Here is a 19,479-nt window from a genome sequence, read left to right as displayed (position 1 = left end):
AATCCTGCTTAGCAGAGCTCTCTCTAAGAAATAGCCTCTCCTTGGGTGTTCCATTTATCACTTCATCATAGCAGCCTGGCTAATCTTCTTTACTCTGACCAATCAGGGGAGACCACAGGATGGTTGATTTTTGGCTTAGATGCAAGAACATCTTATAATTTCTTTTTTGCATACTTTTAAAAAAGTTTTGTTTATGCAGCATTTGGTCAGTCTAAGTACACATATTTATCAATACGGCCTTGACACAGGTATGCACATTCTAATGCAACACCCACCCACCCATGTTGGGTCATTTATATTCGGGTTTTGCCCCTGAAACATACATACATACAGTGCAGGTAAACACGAAAAGTTCTGTTCACATTGCATTCTAGTATGCCCCACATTTGATTAATACCCACATTAGGCCTCTCAAATGCCCCATACTTTTTCCAACTTTTTGGACTGCCTCGGCTCTGGTACACACATGTTTTAGCTTGGTCACTCTAGGCAGGAGGTTTTCCCCAGGCCTTAGCTTTGTTCTTTTTTTGGCTACCACCACCGACACCATTGGCAACATTTTGCCATTCGTGGGCTAGTTCCCCTCTCCCGTTATGTAAAGGATATCCATTCTGGCCTCCAGCGGGACCTCCAGGCCAGTGGCCTCAGACATGACCCTTGTAACCTCTCCAAATACTTCTGAATGGCAGGGCAGCTCCACAGTATATGAAAAAGAAGCCAACCACTCTATAACCCATAGCACACTTATCAGTATTGCATCACCCCAACCAGTGCTTATGTGACCTGGAAGAGAAAGAACTATGTAATTTCTTCAATTGTACCAGGTGGAAACAAGATTGAATGGTCACTTCCCTCAGAATCTGGAGTGCCTCTGCACAATCATCATCCTCTAGCAGGTCAATATCAGTTTCCTAGGCCTACTGCATGGCCCGCAAGGGGGCAGGGGAGTCGTTCCTTATATTCCTATATATAAGAGAGGTACAATTGGACTCCATTGGATCTAGTAAGAGTCTATCTTCTAGGGAAGTTTATTCTACTAATTGTTCTCCCGCTGTCATGTGTCTTCGTAGTGCATAGCTAAATGGCAAGTAATAAAATATTTTGGTGTCTGCAATATTGTATTCGACCTTCATGTCCTCGAATCATAGCCTGGTTCCTCCAAATGTCTTCCATTTTGTCTATTTCCAAATGCTCCCATTTATGGAATGCCTTCAGGTTTCAGACCTCACCCAAAGGTTTGCTGTCACATAAGGTTTTTTTTTCTGTGAGCGAACTCTCACAGTGTAACAAACAATTGACATTGTGCCATATTTGTACCATCGCCTTGGTATGTGGTACCAACTGTCACAACATCCTTCTGCAATAGAGCACAGCCAGATACTCTTGCTTTCCCATCGCTTGGCAGTCGACCTGATAAGCATGTTACTCCCTATCCGCGTACATCCATGCATTCACTGTGATCACCTGCACTGTGCAGTAATACGTCCTAATGTTGGGGACAGCCAAACCCCGCCATAGACACGTCTCTGTAACTTACATGACGCAGAGCTTCCCCGTCCCAGAGAAGTTTGCGCAGCTCCCAATCCGCTTTCCAGAAAAAGTTAAGATGGATTTCGTATGGCATATTTTCTACTACATAGAGGAGGCGAGGCAAGGCCATCATTTTAAACAGGACCACCTTGCCAATCAGAGATATTGGCAGGCATCTGTAGTGCAACATATCACAGCTACGACTCTCAATCTGTGGGAGGAGATTGTCTGCCATTAAGTTGTCTTGTGTCCTTGAGAGAAGAATGCCAAGGTACTTAAATTTGGTCTCTCACCATTAAAGGTGTGTCCCTAGCCAGTCTGAGGGGCACTCCCAGATAAAGGAAGCAATAAAGACTTATCCCAGTTAATCTGGTAACCAGAATAGCTACCAAACAGCCAAAACAGATGGAGCCGCATAGCCACATTCGGGTGACAAATAGTAGTATATCATTGGCGTAGAGCGATATGCCCCACCCTCCTGTCCCCTTGATACCCGATTTTAGGTGGTCTTGCTGAATACATGCTTCTAAGGGCTTGATCACCAGTGCAAAGCTCATTGGGGACAACAGGCATCCCTGCCTTGTGCCCCTGAACAATGTAAACAATCAAGCTACAATGCCATTGACTCAAACTCATGTCAGTGGATCTCAATAAAGACTTTTAACCCATTCTATGAAATCTGGGCCAAAGCCCATCATCTCCAGCACCAAGAACATGCATGGCCACTTCATGCTGTCAAATGCCATACCTGCGTCTACCAACAGCAGGGCAGTCTCCTCTCCCTGTCTGTCCCAGACCTATGTGCATTACTCCTTTTAGTTGTCTGAGATTCAGCCTGGTGATTCTATGGGGCATGAAGCCCCACTGATCCGGGTGCATCACTGAAGAGATTACTGTACAGAGACTGGATGCCAGGGCCTTAGGCAGGACCTCCGCCTCCAGATTGAGCAACGATACGGGCCGAAAAGATATACAAATCTCCTGGGGTTTGCCCTGTTGAGTATGGCCACTATGGCAGTTTGAAATGGACACAAAGACAACATACTAACTGCAACTCCACCCATGTGGTGTACCTTATAACCTGTCCTTGTCAACAACATTATGTAGGGATGACCTGCCGCAAAGTAAAGATCCGTATAGGAAAACACAGGAGCAATATACGACTTAAGAAAAGTACCACCAAACTCTGCACACATTTTGTGGAAGCTGGCCATTCATGTGACGACCTCAGATGGACAATCTTGGAAATGCTCCAAGACAAGAACAATGATGCTGAACGTATACTGTTTGAAAGGGAACAACGATGGGTCAATCGACTGAGAACCCATATACTGGGGATGAACGATAACATTCCTTGGCACCAGTTCTTTTAATTTCCCTTGCTCTCAGTTATAGTACTACCCCAAATCCATTACTCGGACTTAGTACCTAAGTTACGCTCTAATCTGCCTTGAGATTAATGATGTTCTTTCACAATACCATTTGTCTACAATCACTCGTAATATTGCCCCCTATGTACAATGTCATTGTTTTAAACATACTGACACCTTTTGTACAGCATCAGGCTCTCTGAGAAGACACTTCTCTCTTACTTTGCATATATCAAGATATGCTCAACTCTTGGTTTGTTAAATAGTATAGTAATCCCAGGCACTGGTTCCCGTCACAGTATTTGCCTAGACTCTCCAAATAGTTGCACTATCCCTTTAACAGTCATTGAACACACTAGTCTCTCGTTGCTTTCAATTCCCTTAAATACAAACAAGGAAATGCCCTCCCGCTTTCCAGGGGCAGAGTCAGCACAAGCAGGAATTGTGATTAACACAAGGGTAAGAATGGCGCTTGGTAGTCTCTCCCAACACAGTAAGTGACAGCGTCTTCGTTCAAACCCTGTAAACTGTTCACGCTACGTATTTGCTTTCATTACTCTAGCAAACGGCTTGTGTGTGGCGACTCTTGGGCCCGTCTGATGTGGAGTGATTTCCTGAAATAGAAGGTATTTCTATATGCAAATGTTCGGCATTACGTTGTTTGATAGCGTTCTAATAAGAATCCCGGGTTTTGTTGCAACGCGTAACATCACATGCGCCTAGTATTGACTCGCGCTTAATGTTATATGCGCACCAACGCACACGCTGTTACATCAACTAAACGCCCTCATCTTAAGACAGCTGTGTCCCGCTCTTTACGTATTTACACCGTGCTGCTAGTTCTCTGGGTATTGTTGCAGCGCGTAACATCACATGCGCCTATTATCTACCCGCACTTAATGTTATATGTACATCAACTAAACGCCCTCATCTTAAGACAGCGCTGTCCCGCTCTTTGAGTATTTACACTGTGCTGCTTGTTCTCTGCACGCGAACCCACGCGCTGATTTTTAAGGTAATACTCCCGCCTATAGACAGCGCCCCCATACTCTATGAGTATTAATACCTCAATGTGAACGCTGCAGGTATGGCATACTACCATAGTATTCCTTTTCAACCTTGCATCTACATGCAACATATGCTAAAATTTCGAAACTACATATGATATTTAGTCAGACTCCATCTTCTGTCCCAGTGGAATGATCCGCTCTTTTGCTCTCTATTTTTCCCTGCTCTTGTGAATTGTAGTACCTACAGTGCGGTGCTGACAATAGTAAAAATTGAGATTGGCTAATTGCTGTCTCATATGTGTTTTGGTCAATATAATAAGACCTTCTTATTCATGCTATATGCCATGATATATTGTTTAATTTTGTTTCCTTCATATAGGAATCTGAGTGTGAAATTCTCATACTTCCATTTGAACACTACACTAATAGTGTGAGTATTCATTTTTGTTTGTTTGTCTTGTCCTGACGAAAGCTCTACAGACCCGCTGGGCTAAATAGAGCTGAAACATGTCAACCTATTGATAGTTATATGGTAATCATGTAACTCGATTACCCAATATACCACTATTTTCCCTTTTAATTTGCAGTGTGCATCTTCTTTATAATAAATATGGTTTTTGTTTTGGTGCAACACTGTTTTTACATTTTTCGCAACATTTTTTTTGCTTGGTGGCACTGCACTCCAAATCTCATTATCTCTGGACACTTCTACTCTTTCCAGAGGTTGCCTCGGGTGAGGCTGGCATATAGCACGTCGTTTGTCAACCCGATGAATATGCCATAACGCAAGAGAAGGGGCGGATAAAAGATAAACCGCACGCTTAACATCTCAGCGTCTATGAGGGTTGTCAACACATAACCAATGGTTATGGTAGATACAAGTGTCCATTCCCATCTGTGATTATCGAGGCACTATGGTAGCCATGCATTGATCCTCGGGCAGGCGCTCTTCATCCCTGCCCATCTAAAACATTTTTAGCGTATAGGGGGGCAAAGGTGCTCACTACTCCCTTGAATAGTTCTACGGGGGGAGACCATTAGGGCCCACCGCCTTACCAGACTGTAGGTCTCTGATGGCCCCCGTAATTTCCTCCACTGTTAAAGCTTGGTCCAATACTGTCCTATCTTTGGCTGACAGTACAGGGAGAAAGATGTCTTACAGGAGCTCGGCAGACCTCACTGAGACTGTTCTGTATAACTTTGTATTAATCAGTGAATGCTCCCGCTATCACCCTCCAGTCATGTGCACTGTCCTGTCTGGCTACTGTATAATCCCAGACCTAATTTCTACGCTTGTCTCTTGGCTCCAGCCATGCTATCATTTTATTAGCCGTGTCTTACATTGTACAGTCTTCTCTGCATCACCAATGTCTGCACCCGGGCCCTGTCCAAGTTTCTCAATTCCTGCTGCTTCAGTCGAATTTGATGGGAGAAAGAAAAGGGAAGGGTCTCTGCAGCCAATGCTTCACCCTCTAATTGACATTCACCCTCCAGTCAAGTGCACTGTCCTGTCTGACTTTTGTATCACACAGACTCTGGAGCATATTATCAAGGGCCATTTCGCCGCTTTTTTGGCTTTAAAAGCAAAAAAAACAGCAAAAACTACTTCGCCCTATTAACTAGGCGGCGCTAACATGCAGTAGCGCATGTTAGCAGCCATTTTGGTATCATCTTGCTTCGCATCGCTAATGAGATGCGAAGTAGGTGAACCTTCAAGAAACAACATGAAAATGCTCGCTTACCGCACATCGCGGTATTAACAAGCCAGCCAAGACAACGCGTAGCTATGGAAAAAGCCGTGCTAACTGCGGACATTGCCAGATACCAACGTCTGAAAAATTGTCGACTAATCTCTGTGCATAATGGGAGGTGGATTGTAAGGTTACATCCGCTTCTCCCTATCATCAACATTTTCAACAATGCAGTCCAGATATCGCTGGTTTTCGGGCGATATTGATGGAAATTGCCGTATATCGCCGGATTCACATTTGGCTGTTGGCAAATCATTGCAAATATGCCGCTAAACAGGCGATATGATCCGGCAATATTGAGAAATGCGCTAGACGCATTTGATGATATTTATTGCCCGTTGTTGATGATATGTCTGTGCACGGGTCCAATCCAAGTATCTCAATTCTTGCTGCTTCAGTTGAATTTGTTGGGAGAAATAAAAGGAAGGGGTCTTAGCAGCTAATGCTTCAACCTCTCAGTAACTTATTTCCAACTTGTTGTACATCAATCTTTGCTCCTTCCATCTGCCCCGGATCATTGCTCGAGCGTTTCCCTGTATGACCATCTCATAGGCCTCCCATAGTGAGCATGTCAAGGACACTGTCCCCTTATTCTCTTTAAAATATAGGTCTGTCCATTCCCTGACACTGCATGAAAAACTAGGAGTCTAATGCAGGGGGGAGAGCGTCGTCCTGTGGAATGAGTCTTGCCTAATGGGTTATGGAACTGAATAGGTCTCCATGAGAATAATCAAGAAGGATATGATCCAGTCAGGAATAGCTTCTGTGTTCAGGGGACTACTATGTCAATGCTTTATAATGATTGTCTTACAGTTGGGTTTCCTGCAGGGGGATTATATCCTGTTCATGCCTTTTAATATATTGTAGGACTATTGTGAGTTTAATTCTGTCCCTCAAATCATTGATGTTCCAGGCCATGATCTTAAGTATGCCCTTCCTACAGGGTCCTAGAGAGTATGTGTTGAATGGTCCCTCAATCTTCAGTATGTGTATGTGGTATCCTAGGAACTGATGTATTATTTATGACCTATAGGCTTATGGGCAAGCAGGAAAAAGCCCCCCCATTCCAAACCGGTGTGGGTATCTGTCCGTGTGCCTTTGTGTCTTCTCAGCTGATGAGAACTTATAGGGTAAAATACACTAACCTGGCTAAAATTATCTCAACTTCATAACTCCCCCGCCCATCTACTCTGCTCAGTGGGTTTAAAACGACCCCAACATGCAGAGTGTGGCACCCCAATGTTAACTTTGTCGCTGGGTGAGCTGCCCCTACCAATGGCCCTCATTCACATCTTGCTCCACTGCAGTTTACAATGGAGCCTGTGTCTTACCTGCTTGAGCCTTTTTTAGTTTACCCCCACCCTAGCCCCATGTTCTATTTCCTCCCACACCATGGCGCATTCATAAAAGAACACAACTTGTGCTCAGTGACTAAGTCTGCCACGTACATTCAACTCAGCCATTGATGCCTTTGATCACCAGCCACCTTGTGTCCCCTTTTCTTATACTTTATAAACACATTCTGTAATAGCATATTGTTGGAATTATCAATACCATTCTCCTAAGTCCTTGAAAGATATTTTCTTTGATTCCTACCAAAAGTTATGCAGTAACAAACTATTTCCATTTTAACCTATGTGGCTTGCGATCAGCGATTGAGAAAATGAAATGTGCAATTTATCCAAAAGCAGGCTCAATAAAACATCTTTTATAAGGACCCTGCTTATAGCTACATGAATCCCCCACCCTAGGGGCAACTGGGGGGAGGCTTTAGGGGTCATTAATATGCAAAAGAATAGTGTAGCTCCTCACTCCCCAATGCTCCGAGCACAAAAGTCGATTTTGGGAAGCACTTTACTACAACGGGGGAAGTCAAATGTACAATGTTGATATCCCAATGGCATATAAAACGACTTTTTTAAGGGTCCTCCTTATTCGTACCTGACCCCCCCCACCCCAGGGATACCTAAGGGAAACCCTGGGGGTACAAAATATGCTATGATATTGTAGTTTATCACTTTGTAAGTGCCCCTACCACCAAAGACGAGTGTGGGCACAATTTACATTTAAAATCAGTGCTGCAACACAGGGCTGCTTTTAAACTGACCTCAGTCTCCCAGCAGTGCACACATGCAAGTGCAGAAAGGGCTGCTGGCCTCTAAACTGCCAAGCCCGATGATATGCCATGGTCATAAAGGTAGTTTTAATCCCCCTGCCCTATTATATGTTTGGGACTTTTAGGGTAGGTCATGCCAATTATAAGTGTACCCTAATACATAGTGTACCCCTACGTATTTGTGTGATTTCACTGTGTTTTCACCATAGCACTGGTCCTGGTCAGGCAGAGACCAGGGACAGTCAGACTCAATTGACACCAGTCAGCACCAAATGGGGATGCCCAGGGCACCTGTAGGAGTTTGCAACAGTACAGAAGGAGATAATTTATACCATATATCATTTACTATCAGTGTAATAAAAAAGATTAACAATTAGCTGGAATGTAACCATTTCTGGCAACTTAGATCATTAAAAAAAATATAAGGAATGTAGTTTGCTTGTGAGTGAGAGTGTGTTTATTTGAGACAACACTTGTTTAATTGTGTTTACGCATGTGTATATGAGTGAAAGTGAGTGAGAGTGAGTGACAGGTCGTGAATGATAATGTGTGAGATTGAGTTTCTGTAAGTGAATAGGAGTAAGTGATACTGAGTGAGTAAATGCAAATGAATGAGCATCAGGGAGTGTTAGAAAATATGAGTATCTCTGTGAGTGAGAATGATTGACAGTGACAGTGAGTGATAAAACAGAGTAGGAGTGACTACACGCGAGTGTGAGAAACAGAATATGATTGAGTCAGACTAATAAAATTTGAGTGAATGTAAGTGTGTGTGAGTCAGAGAGATGATAATAATAAGTGGCAGTGAGTGAGAGTTAGGAATTTACAGATTGAGAGAAACACAAGTGCAAGAAAGTGATTGAGAGGACTAAAGGTTGGTGAAAATAAATAAGTGAAAGTGAGTGAGAATGGTGTGAGCTAATGAGTGTAGCTAATGAGTGTATGTAAGCATGAGTGAGACTGTAGCATTATGCCTGTTAGTCTGTCACTTTCTCTGACATAGTGGAGGTAATTCTTGTTTTATGATGAAACACATGGAAAAATACTGGCAATCCTTAGCTTGGATGGCATCCGTGACAAAATACTGGCAGACTGGTGGTAATTTTTGGCACACTAGAGTAATCTAGTAGTGTAGGCAGTTCTTGGAATAATGATAAAATATTGGTACTGTCATGCTATGTGAATATTGGACCATAGGGTACCTGTCGAAAAATGCTGGAATTGGCATATTTGCAGAAAATTCTGTGTACTGGGGCACTCGTGTTAAAATGTTGGCACTATCACATTGGAGGTAATTATTGACAGGAGGGAAAGTTAAAGTTAAAGTTAAAAGACTTATAAAGCGCTCATAGACCAAGCGGTTTCTTGGCGCTGAGGACGGAAGTGAGTGGAGAGTAGAGAGTAGCCTACTCGGCAAAAGTTTGCAAGAAAAGCCAGGTCTTCAGAGCCCTATGGAAGTCCATGTAGAAAGCTGTGCTCCTAATGCTGAGGGGTAGAGAATTTCAAAAATAGGGGGCCAAGAAGGAGAAACTCATGCCGCCATGTTTCTTCCTTCTACAATGGGAGATGCACAAGAGGTGTTTAGAGTAAGACCAAAGGTTACGAGTGGGGACATAAGGCTTGAGTTTGGCGGCTACAGGAGCTGTGCCGGCTAAAGCCTTGAAAATCAGACAGCTGAGTTTAAAAAAGGAACGTTCAGTGAGTGGTAACCAGTGTAAGGCTTTTAGAAGCGGGGTGACGTGGTAGTGTTTGGGATATTTATAAACCAGCCTTGCAGCCTGGTTCTGGATTAGCTGGAGACGGCGAAGCTCGTACGCCGGAATTCCCATGTACAGAGCATTTCCGTAATCCAGACGTGATATAACCATGGCTAGCAAGATTAGTTTAAGTGCCTCATTAGAAAAAAAACGGGAAATTTTACGTATGATGCGTGGGTTAAGAAAACAGGATGAGACCACCGCACTGACTTGGTAATAATAATAATAATAAAACCACTTTTAGAGCACCTGGTTACACTCAAGACAGTGTGTCCCCGCGCTTAGAAATGCAACTGTTCCCTGAAGAGGCCGAGGTCCGGGACCGGTCTGGGTCCTAGGCTACAAAGAGATAATTATTGGCTTGGGAAAAGGTACGTTTTTAATTTTAGTCTGAATCTCATTTCTGAGGGCTCCATGCGCAGGTCAAGAGGGAGATTGTTCCAGTGCTTACTCAAAAGAAAGCGAAAGGAGCTACCTCCCATCCTAGTCCTGCGTATGCGAGGAAGCTGAAACAACATTGCTCCAACAGATCTGAGGTTCCGGGTGGGGCGATGGATAGTGAGAAGGTTTCGCAGGTACCCTGGACCTTTTCCCTGGGCAATGCGATGGGCAAAACAAAGAGCTTTAAACTTGATGCGCTCCTCAATAGGGAGCCAGTGAAGTTTTCGTAATGCCGTTTTTCTAGATGCCCTGCGTGGAAGGTTGAGTACCAGGCGGGCAGCAGCATTTTGGACACACTGCAATTGGTGTAAGCCTTTTCTGCTTAGGCCTAGGAGAAGAGCGTTGCCGTAGTCCAAATGTGGAGTGACTAGGGCATGAATAAGTGTTTTCCTGGCACTGATGGGGAGCAGATCGAGGACTTTACGGAGTGTTTTTAATATTCCGAAACATTTTCCCGTAATTTTGCTAATCTGTTGCTTGAAAGAAAGCTCTGCATCCAGCCAAATTCCTAGATTTTTAACGGAGTCCGCCGGGAGGGGGATCGCACCTAATTCTGTTGGCCACCAGGCCTGCGACCAGGCAGAGGGGGACTTTCAAACCACCAACAGTTCTGTTTTATCGCCATTAAGGATTAGGCAGTTGTTGTTCATCCACCCTGCCACAGACCACATGCAGTTGGAAAAGTTAGTGGCATCCTCTGCCTGATTGTGGGTAAGTTTAATTATTAGTTGGGTATCGTCAGCATATGTGACGATATCCACACCAAAGGCTTCCACAATATGGGCTAGGGGCTCCATGTAAAGATTAAACAGCGTAGGGCTCAAACTTGAGCCCTGTGGAACCCCATGTCTCAGCTTGCGAAGAGACGATTTGTGAGGAGGGCAGTGTACCTGAAAACTCCTGTTTTCTAGAAAGGATTCTATCCATTCCAGGGCTGGTCCTTCTACTCCCAAGTCTGAGAGGCGAGACAGCAGCGTTGAGTGCAGCACGGTGTCAAAAGCTGCATGGAGAGGTCACTGCTGACTCTAATACCAAGACTTTTGACAGAGACTGAGGGAGAGGGAGGGGGACCAAGAGAAAGGGGCCAGAATGAGGGGGACCAGGGACTGGAGACACCACCAGTAAGTACACGCTCAGTCTTATCAGGATTGAGCTTAGGGTGGTTGGAATTCATCCAGTCGCTGATGAAGGTCATAACTGATTGAAAATTAGAAACAGAAGAAGGAGAAGAGGAGATATTGAAAATGAGTTGGAGGTCATCAGCGTAGTTAAATAATGTGACGTCCAATTTTTGAAGTGCAAAGATGAGAGGGTAAATATACAAATTGAAAAGGAGGGGAAAAAGAGAAGAACCTTGGGGGATCCAACAGGTGATAGGGCAGGCGGCAGCAGAAAAACCGGCCAACTGGACGGCCTGCTTACGGTTCTCCAAAAATGAGGAGATCCAAGCCATGGAGGATCCCCGGAGGCCAGCGCCTTTGACACGGTCGATCAAGATGGTATGATCGACCGTGTCAAAGGCGGCCGAAAGATCCAGGAGGACCAAGGCCTGAGGAGAGTTGGCGCCGGCGAAGTCATCTATGGCATATTAAAGAGGGGCAACTAAGGGAAAATGCTGGGCCTGACACAGTGAGGACATTTCTGACACGGGATCATCTATGGTATATGGACAGCATTAATGGCAAAATTCAGGATCTAGTATATTGTATGCAATATTTGTTCTAAGAGCGCACCCACGTCAAAATGCAGGCCCTGGCACAATAGAGGTCAATTTTAATGCATGAGGGTACCCATAGAATATATTGAAAAAATAGGGCCAACTCCTTGGAAGTGTCAGGTTTCACTGGCTTGGCACAACATGAACTGACTAAACGTTTTGACAAGAGTAATTTCAGGGCTATGTCTTTTTTTTCTTTAAACTGAAAGTTGTGCTTTAAAATGCACTATTCAACCCCATGTAATCATCTTAAAAGAGGCGTTTCACTTCCTACACTCACTTGCCCCACATTCAGGGAGGCCTGGCATTAAATGCACAGAACTTTCAAATATCATGTCAGCACCGTAGTATAACTGACATTCAAATCGAATGTGCCTGTATTGTATAATATTAATAATTCCGTTATTATAGAACTTCAGCAACGTCACTAATTGTGATGTCATGGGGGAAAGGTCATGTGACATGACCTTCATGGAAAATTCCGGGTCAAAGGTCCTATGATGTCACTACCAGTAGTGTCATTAAGGTTCTTGTACCATGTCCTTAGGTCCCAATCAATCAATCAATCAATCAGGGGGTTTAAAGTGTGCTACTCACCCGTGGGGGTGTCAAGGCGCTGGGGGGTGGAGGGGTGGCTCCAGTTCAGCGAACACTTACGCTACTACTGACATTTTGACATCCATTCAGAAACCGAGATTTATTCATGGAATTTGAAAGGCGAACAGTAAATTGAATAAATGTAATTGGCACCAGTGCAAGCCCCTTTATTATGTTTTTTAAATACATCAATGTTCATGGTGCCACTGCACCTGCTGCAGTATTGATAGCCATTCCTCTTGAAATAAAATGAAATGTTTTGAGGAGGAAACAGCACGTACAACAAACGCGTTCTACAAAGTGTACGGTAATTCACAGACTTGGATGTGCATCGGTCTAATGTTAATGAGTTTAAAGGAAACATTTGCCTGATAACACTTGTAAGTAATTGGTGTATGTTTATGAAACTACACTGCTGGGTTGATTTTAATTGGAATACTGTCAGGCATCATCTTAGCTGTGTTTGTACAAGAAGAAGTGACCTGCTTTACCAAACAGGTTTGATGTAATTGAACATCTGAACAATTGAGCATTCAAATCCTTGACAGTAGGTGTAAACACACTACCTTACATCTTTTCCCGACGTGATGCTTAAAGGCCCACTTGCTCTGATAAAGTTACTTATTAAATTACTATCTTCACATGTCTTAGTAGGAGATGATTTTATTTCATGACTGGAAATGAAACCCTGTTAATCCAAACCATGTTTGAGCTTTAGAGTAAATAGCTATATAAAATGTACTATATATTTCATATCATCATGCTTTTTTAACATTGTCAGTGAAAGATGGATAGGGCTGGTAGGATGTAACCAGTGGCTCGGAAACAATGGATGTATGCACCCAGGAACTGTCTGCATTACAGCAGAGACACCAGGTGACAATCAGGGCCCTTGTATAATACACACATTTGAGCACATCCTTTGCACTTGATCGATATGAAGGGGCCTTGCTATGGGGTTTGGGATCTAGACTAGATAATTCTTTAGTTCAGGTACATGCATCATATTAGAGATAAAGGGACTTGCGGAATGAGGTGGTCAGGGATGGGCTAACTGAATCCCACCGAGGAGGAGTGTGCATATAATGTCCCAATTGAGGATAGGCATTAGAACGGGACAGAGATGATCCCAGGCAGGCCATTGCAGTCATTCCGAGTCCTACGGTGGAGGGATAATGGCCTCCTCCAAAGGATCTCACCTGTGCATGTATGTACTGGAGAGTGAGCACCTTTTATGCGGTGAGGTGAATGTTTCTGGTCTTCCCTGTGCACACCTAAGCAGTGTTTGTACTGGTACAAAACGAGACCGTGCATCCAGTTACGTAAATGTTCCTTAGTGGTCATCAGTACTGAAACAGCCTTGGAGTAACATTAGAACAAAATCATCAAAATGCTCTTAACATCTGAGCACAGGTAATTAATGGGGATGTTATGTTTGTCATTCAAGGCATTATGCTCAGTTCATTTATGCACTGTAATAGTATCAGCTTGTAAACGCCAATCAATGTTATCAATTTAACATATCTCTTCTCCTCGTAAGTCTATAACTCATCCAGTTTGTCAGCTTTTATGTTATCCCTAGCAGCATCAGTGAACTAGTTTGAATCTGTTGGATGGCACCTAAAGGCCAACCCATATAGGAGATCAACCGCACTTACTGTACTTTTCAAATGCTGTCTTTTCCTGAGGCTGTACCATGCTGCTCACTGTTGTAACTGCTAACTGTTGAAGCAGCTGGCTTTGTATTTAACTTGTTTGTTTGCTCGGATAACCTGTGAACTACTTAATCAAGGGACTATGAATGCTTCCCCATCAAGGAAAGGGGAATTTACATTGTAACACCACATGTTTTGAACTAACTTGTTGCAATCTACTTGATGCTTTGTCCATTGACTTCAATCTCTTTGACCTGTCTGATGCTGTCACTTTGGACTTAACCTGTTATCGCTATGAGCTCACCTCTGAGTATTTGTCATGGCAAAGAAGTAAACTGACAACATGACCCTAGCTTGTCTAGGGAGACTAGTCAATAGTGGAATTTAACCTGGTGCTACTGTGTTCAGATGCTATTTTTGTGGCTGTTATCTTGTCGGACCTCGAAAGCTCAGTCAGAGTTCTATAACGTTTCGGTGGTTTTTTAAAACCGATATATGAAATTTACATTATGAAACTAAAGAAGTCTTGTTAAGGGCTACCTTCTATTATTTCACACAATTGTATACATCTAAGTAGAAACTTTAAATGATGACAAGGTTTGGATCTTCTTATAAAATGTTTGGAATATTTAAAGTTGACAACTTGTAGCAGTCGGGTTGGGTTGATCTAGCTGCCCTTATGGCGCGTTTTTAACAATACATAAGTACATACACTACTGTAATATGGCGCCCGCAGTGGCTACATTGAGCCTTCAAGATAAAAGACGAATCAGACACTGTCTTTTGTATCGAGTCAAACTGAATGTGATCAGCCAGGCTATATTTAGGGGGTTCGCCTGATTAGCGTGAGCACACAGAGACACGCATCATCAAGGTGGTCCTAGTCTGGCGACACTGGGGTGAGATTTTGTTAAAAAAATTGTTAGGACTATTGCATATTGAGACTCGGGGAAATTTGTGTTTCTAGAACTTTGTTTTTTACTTTCCCGTGTTGTTGCTGTTGCTGATTGGCTGACTATGGTTGTTTAATTGTTATTTTTGCAGTGCTGGTGACTTATCAGGGTCCTGACCACTTTTAAACTTTTGGCATCACAGACTTCAAACGACCTTTATGTGGTCTGAGCTATGACCTATGTTATGTCTTTTAATTAGTTTGAACAGTGAATGAGAATTTGAATGACATAGTGGGATAGGGATGTTGTATAATTATTATCTTTCAAACACCAAACGGGTCTACCATGGCCACACATTTTAGCTTAAATTACTGTGATGAAGTAATATTCAACGTATATGACGGGGTCTTTAGCCCCAACCATACACAGCTGCAACAAGCCCTGAGGGGGTGCTTGTATGAATTTTATGCTTGCCTTTTTATATTAGAGAGTTTTTTATTCATTAATTTCACGTTCTTGATCTCAGTTGCCCCCGTGAATTGGGCAGGGACGGGGACAAGAACTATCTCAGTATGAATTCATGTAGAATGGTGTCTTTTGTTGATTGGGTAGTCTGTTATTGTGTTTGTCTACACTTGTTTTGGAATTTATGACTGATGTTTGAACTATGCTCATAGAATCATCTACTTCTTCAGTCTCGCTGTCTGTGGATGCTATTATTTGGATTGAGTAACTGCTACCATTTGATAACTCTTTGTGATGCATTCTTTGCAAGTTAGCCTCCCTGCTTATCTCATTATGAGCATTTTCTGTGTTATTTCTTTTTACTTGACTCAATAACCAGGGGCTCCAGAGGATATTCCCTGATCTGCTCACCACTCCTTCCTTTTCTGCCTTGTTGTGTCACAGGAGTGGGATTCACGTCACTCACTGTAAAATAATCTGCCAGTTTACATTTTTGTTTCTTTTGAACCACAAGCAAATTTTTCCGCTGTCTTCTTTCTTTCGGTGACCTTCCATCACATGGGTTTACCTTTAACCGTTTTTACTGGGATTTTCTTCTATATGAATTGTTAACATGCACATTGGTGTTTGCTTGTATCTGTACTTTTGTGACTCGGATTGTGTGTGTAGACTGTAGACTGTAGTCTGCTATTAGGAAAAAATACTTTGTTTAGTTCAATTGTTCAGGTGTTGTTGAGACAGGATTCTCAATGTTCATGAGTTTCATCTTGTTTTACAGCCTTGAAAAAGTTGTTGCAAATGATAAAACACGTGTTGGCTGCCTTTAATCGGTTATTTGGAATAAAAAAAAAAGAAACCAACCATCTGTCTGTGTGTACATTTTTCCGAGCATTGCTGAACCAACCTGAACGGACCCGCTAGAGTGACGGACCTTCGTATTTTTCTTGTGGTGGTGCTCTGGACCTTATTAAACTAATTAAATAAGGCAGTGGCTTGTGTGTAATGGAGTGCATCTTGGTACATAAGGGTCCTTTTTTAAACTTGAAGTGTAGAATCTCATTTTTTTCAACATCTTGGCTCATAGTCCCTAAGTGCAAACGCATGTCTCTTTCAATTAAACATGTCCCTTACTTTCCCTACTATTTTCAAATATGTTGGTTATTATGAGCTAAAACTTTTAATCGTTGAACTTGATGTATATACTATATTTTGTTTATTAGAACTAGAGTGAAAATATGAGAAATATATTTTTTTGCTGTGGCTTCAAACACCTAATTTACTCCTCTCACATGAGGCAATTTCTGGTTACAACTATTCATACTCTTCCTGAAAGATATATAAATCTTTTCTCCACAAGGCATATACGCTCCATGTCCGTAAAGAGGTGTGAGGGACCACCTGGAATCAATGGCTCAATATTTGTGAATGAATAGGGCAGATCATATTTGGCTGTACTCGTAAGAAAATGTTTCCCAGAAATTCGACTCTTCTGCACAGCAATTCATTAGGATGTAAAGTGGACATATTGTGGAGTGAGCCAAATAGAAGTTGCTGGCAGTGGACGAAGTATGGAGTCGACAAAGTAGGGCTCTCCTCTCCTGTGGCATCTTCAGCTTTAGGACACAAGGCACTCGGAAGAAGTCTGGGTTTCATTATGCCCAGTTAGTTTATCACTGTGAAGTGATGGTGGCATTTATTTTCCTACAGATATACAGTCTCATGCATATGACAGGCCGTTGAATGGTCCACGGTACCCGTGGACAGGGCAACCTTTAGCTCTGGCGGCGCCCGTTCTGACAATGTTTGTTGGCACCCCCTATGACCGCCTCCCCCCGAGATTTCCTCATCATCACCCTTTAACAGTGCCCCTCAAGTCTCAATACCCACTCTCTCTCATGCATTTCCTTTGTTTTATAGCTCTACTCATACCAGTGTAGGGCTCAGAGCACTTAACATCACAAACACATTATTACACAGAGGGAATTAATCGTATGTGTGTAAAACAGTGCATAGGAAATGTTACATAAGATAGAAGTCTACAAGGTGTAGGAGTCACATGTTATCCATTCAGGTAGGCAGTAAGTATTATTTAAGAGTGCTTGGTCTGGAGAAGCACAAACTCAGAATTTAAAACGTAACACCATGGTTGGGAGTTGTCTTTACTAACACGACATGATTTCTAAACAATGTAACCCTTTTTAAACATTAGTATAACGAAAGGCTGGGGGTACAATCATAACTTTCTAACCTGTAACTTGCAGTTTTCTTGCAGATCTTTGATGAAAGTTAATAGCTCTCTGTTCTATGTTAGGATTTAAACTTATCAACTGCAAGTAACGAAAGTACCTCTTTCACACAAAATCAGTAACCTGCGGAACTATTTCCATATGTGCACTTTGGACCAGATGTAGGAGCCTTAATCCCGGTCTGAAACGGCCGATTTCGGCTTTTTCCGACCTGTATTTGGCTTTTGAGATGTAGGGGGCATCTGATTTACAGAATAGGTAAATTTACCGATTCGGTAAATATACATTATCGGTAAAATACCGAATCGGTAAATGTACAGATTCTGTAAATCAATATGTAGGTGGAACTTCACAGAGTGCCACAGGCCCTTTAGGAATCGGTATTTACCACCCAATCTTATTGGGTGGTAAAATACCGAATTCAGGTGTGCATGCACATCTGTGCATGCACACCTGTGCCATGTGACACACAGACAAGCCCTTAGGGCATGTATGTGTGCCACATGGCACACAAGCCTGTTCTTGGGGTGCTAGAGGGTGTCAAAGTGACACCCCCTGCACCCTTGCAGAATTCGGTATTTACCAATTCGGTAAATACCGAATCAGTATTTCCCATTGATTCCTATAGGCTTCAAGGCCCATAGGAATCAATGGGCAATACCGATTCGGTATTTACCGATTCGGTATTTACCGAATCTTACAGATTTGGTAATTGTATTTTAAAAATTACCTACATCTGCCTCCTTCTAATTTACTGATTCATAAATACCGAATCAGTAAAATTCGGTATTTATGAATCGGTAAATTAGATTTACCTACATCTAGCCCCTAGTGTTTTACATAGCACACATGTTTTGCAGAAGGCATGTTAACAATCTGCACTGCTTAATGATGAGTCAAAAATTCCACAATACAAAAAGTCCTCTCTCTCTAGCAGCTTTGTTAATCACCAGTTATCTTGCCATTTCCATTATAGCCTGAAAATTGCCGGAGGCAAGAAATGCAGCAGCAGGTGCTTTTAAAACCATAATATACTGAAAACACGATACCCCTCCTCCCCCTGAAGTCAGGGCCTGTTGCAGTGCCACATGTCACACCACCCTACTGCGAGCTACGACCATACAACTTGCTTTGACTATTAAAAAAATTGAAAAAACGAAGAAAGACATGATGTTGCCTTTTTGGGTAACAATGAAATATTGCATTATTCAGTGGCTTGATTCTATGTGTCTAGAACTTGGGTGATGAGTGTTTTTCAAATTATATTCAAAACTGAGGCACAACCCTTCTATTTTTTTAAGCATAATTTTTTTTAACATTTTGATTTCACCACTGCCCCTTTTCGAGCTTTTTTCACCAAAGAAACTGTTTGCCTTTTTTGCTTCAACCTTTGATCACTTTATTTCATTTGAGTCCTTTATTTCACAATTGAATTTTGAACTGGGTATGCTATTACAGAGAACCTTTCATTCATTTTCTCTGAGATTAGCCTTGACATTCAGGCCAAGAAACCAATGGTGAGTAGATATTACCTGCTCTAAAACCAGTTCATTTATTTGTGTTGGACTGCTGGTCACTATCGGATGCTTTTCATGTAGACAGCATGTCATTGCTTCCACGGTGAATACATTAGCACTATATCTCACTAAAAGAAGTGTGGCAATGGTTGCAGTGACCCCCAGAAATGACTAATGGAACAGAATGGCCAGGAAAATGTTCAGATTTGGTAGACTGAAATGCTATGTAGCCCACTTCATCATAGGCCTGAATTTACTGATCACTCCACCCAACTTCTGTTGTCATTGTATTGTCATCAGTAAAACCCATTACAATGTTTAATATTCATGAACAAAATCCTTTAAAGCCAATCACCATCCTACCTCACCCATTTACTTTTAAAATACAGGCTGAATATCTTCCTAAAATCGACC

This window comes from Lissotriton vulgaris, chromosome 4_1, assembly GCF_964263255.1.
Source record: "Lissotriton vulgaris chromosome 4_1, aLisVul1.2, whole genome shotgun sequence".
Lineage (NCBI taxonomy): Eukaryota > Metazoa > Chordata > Amphibia > Caudata > Salamandridae > Lissotriton > Lissotriton vulgaris.
Note: the sequence above shows the minus strand (reverse complement) of the source record.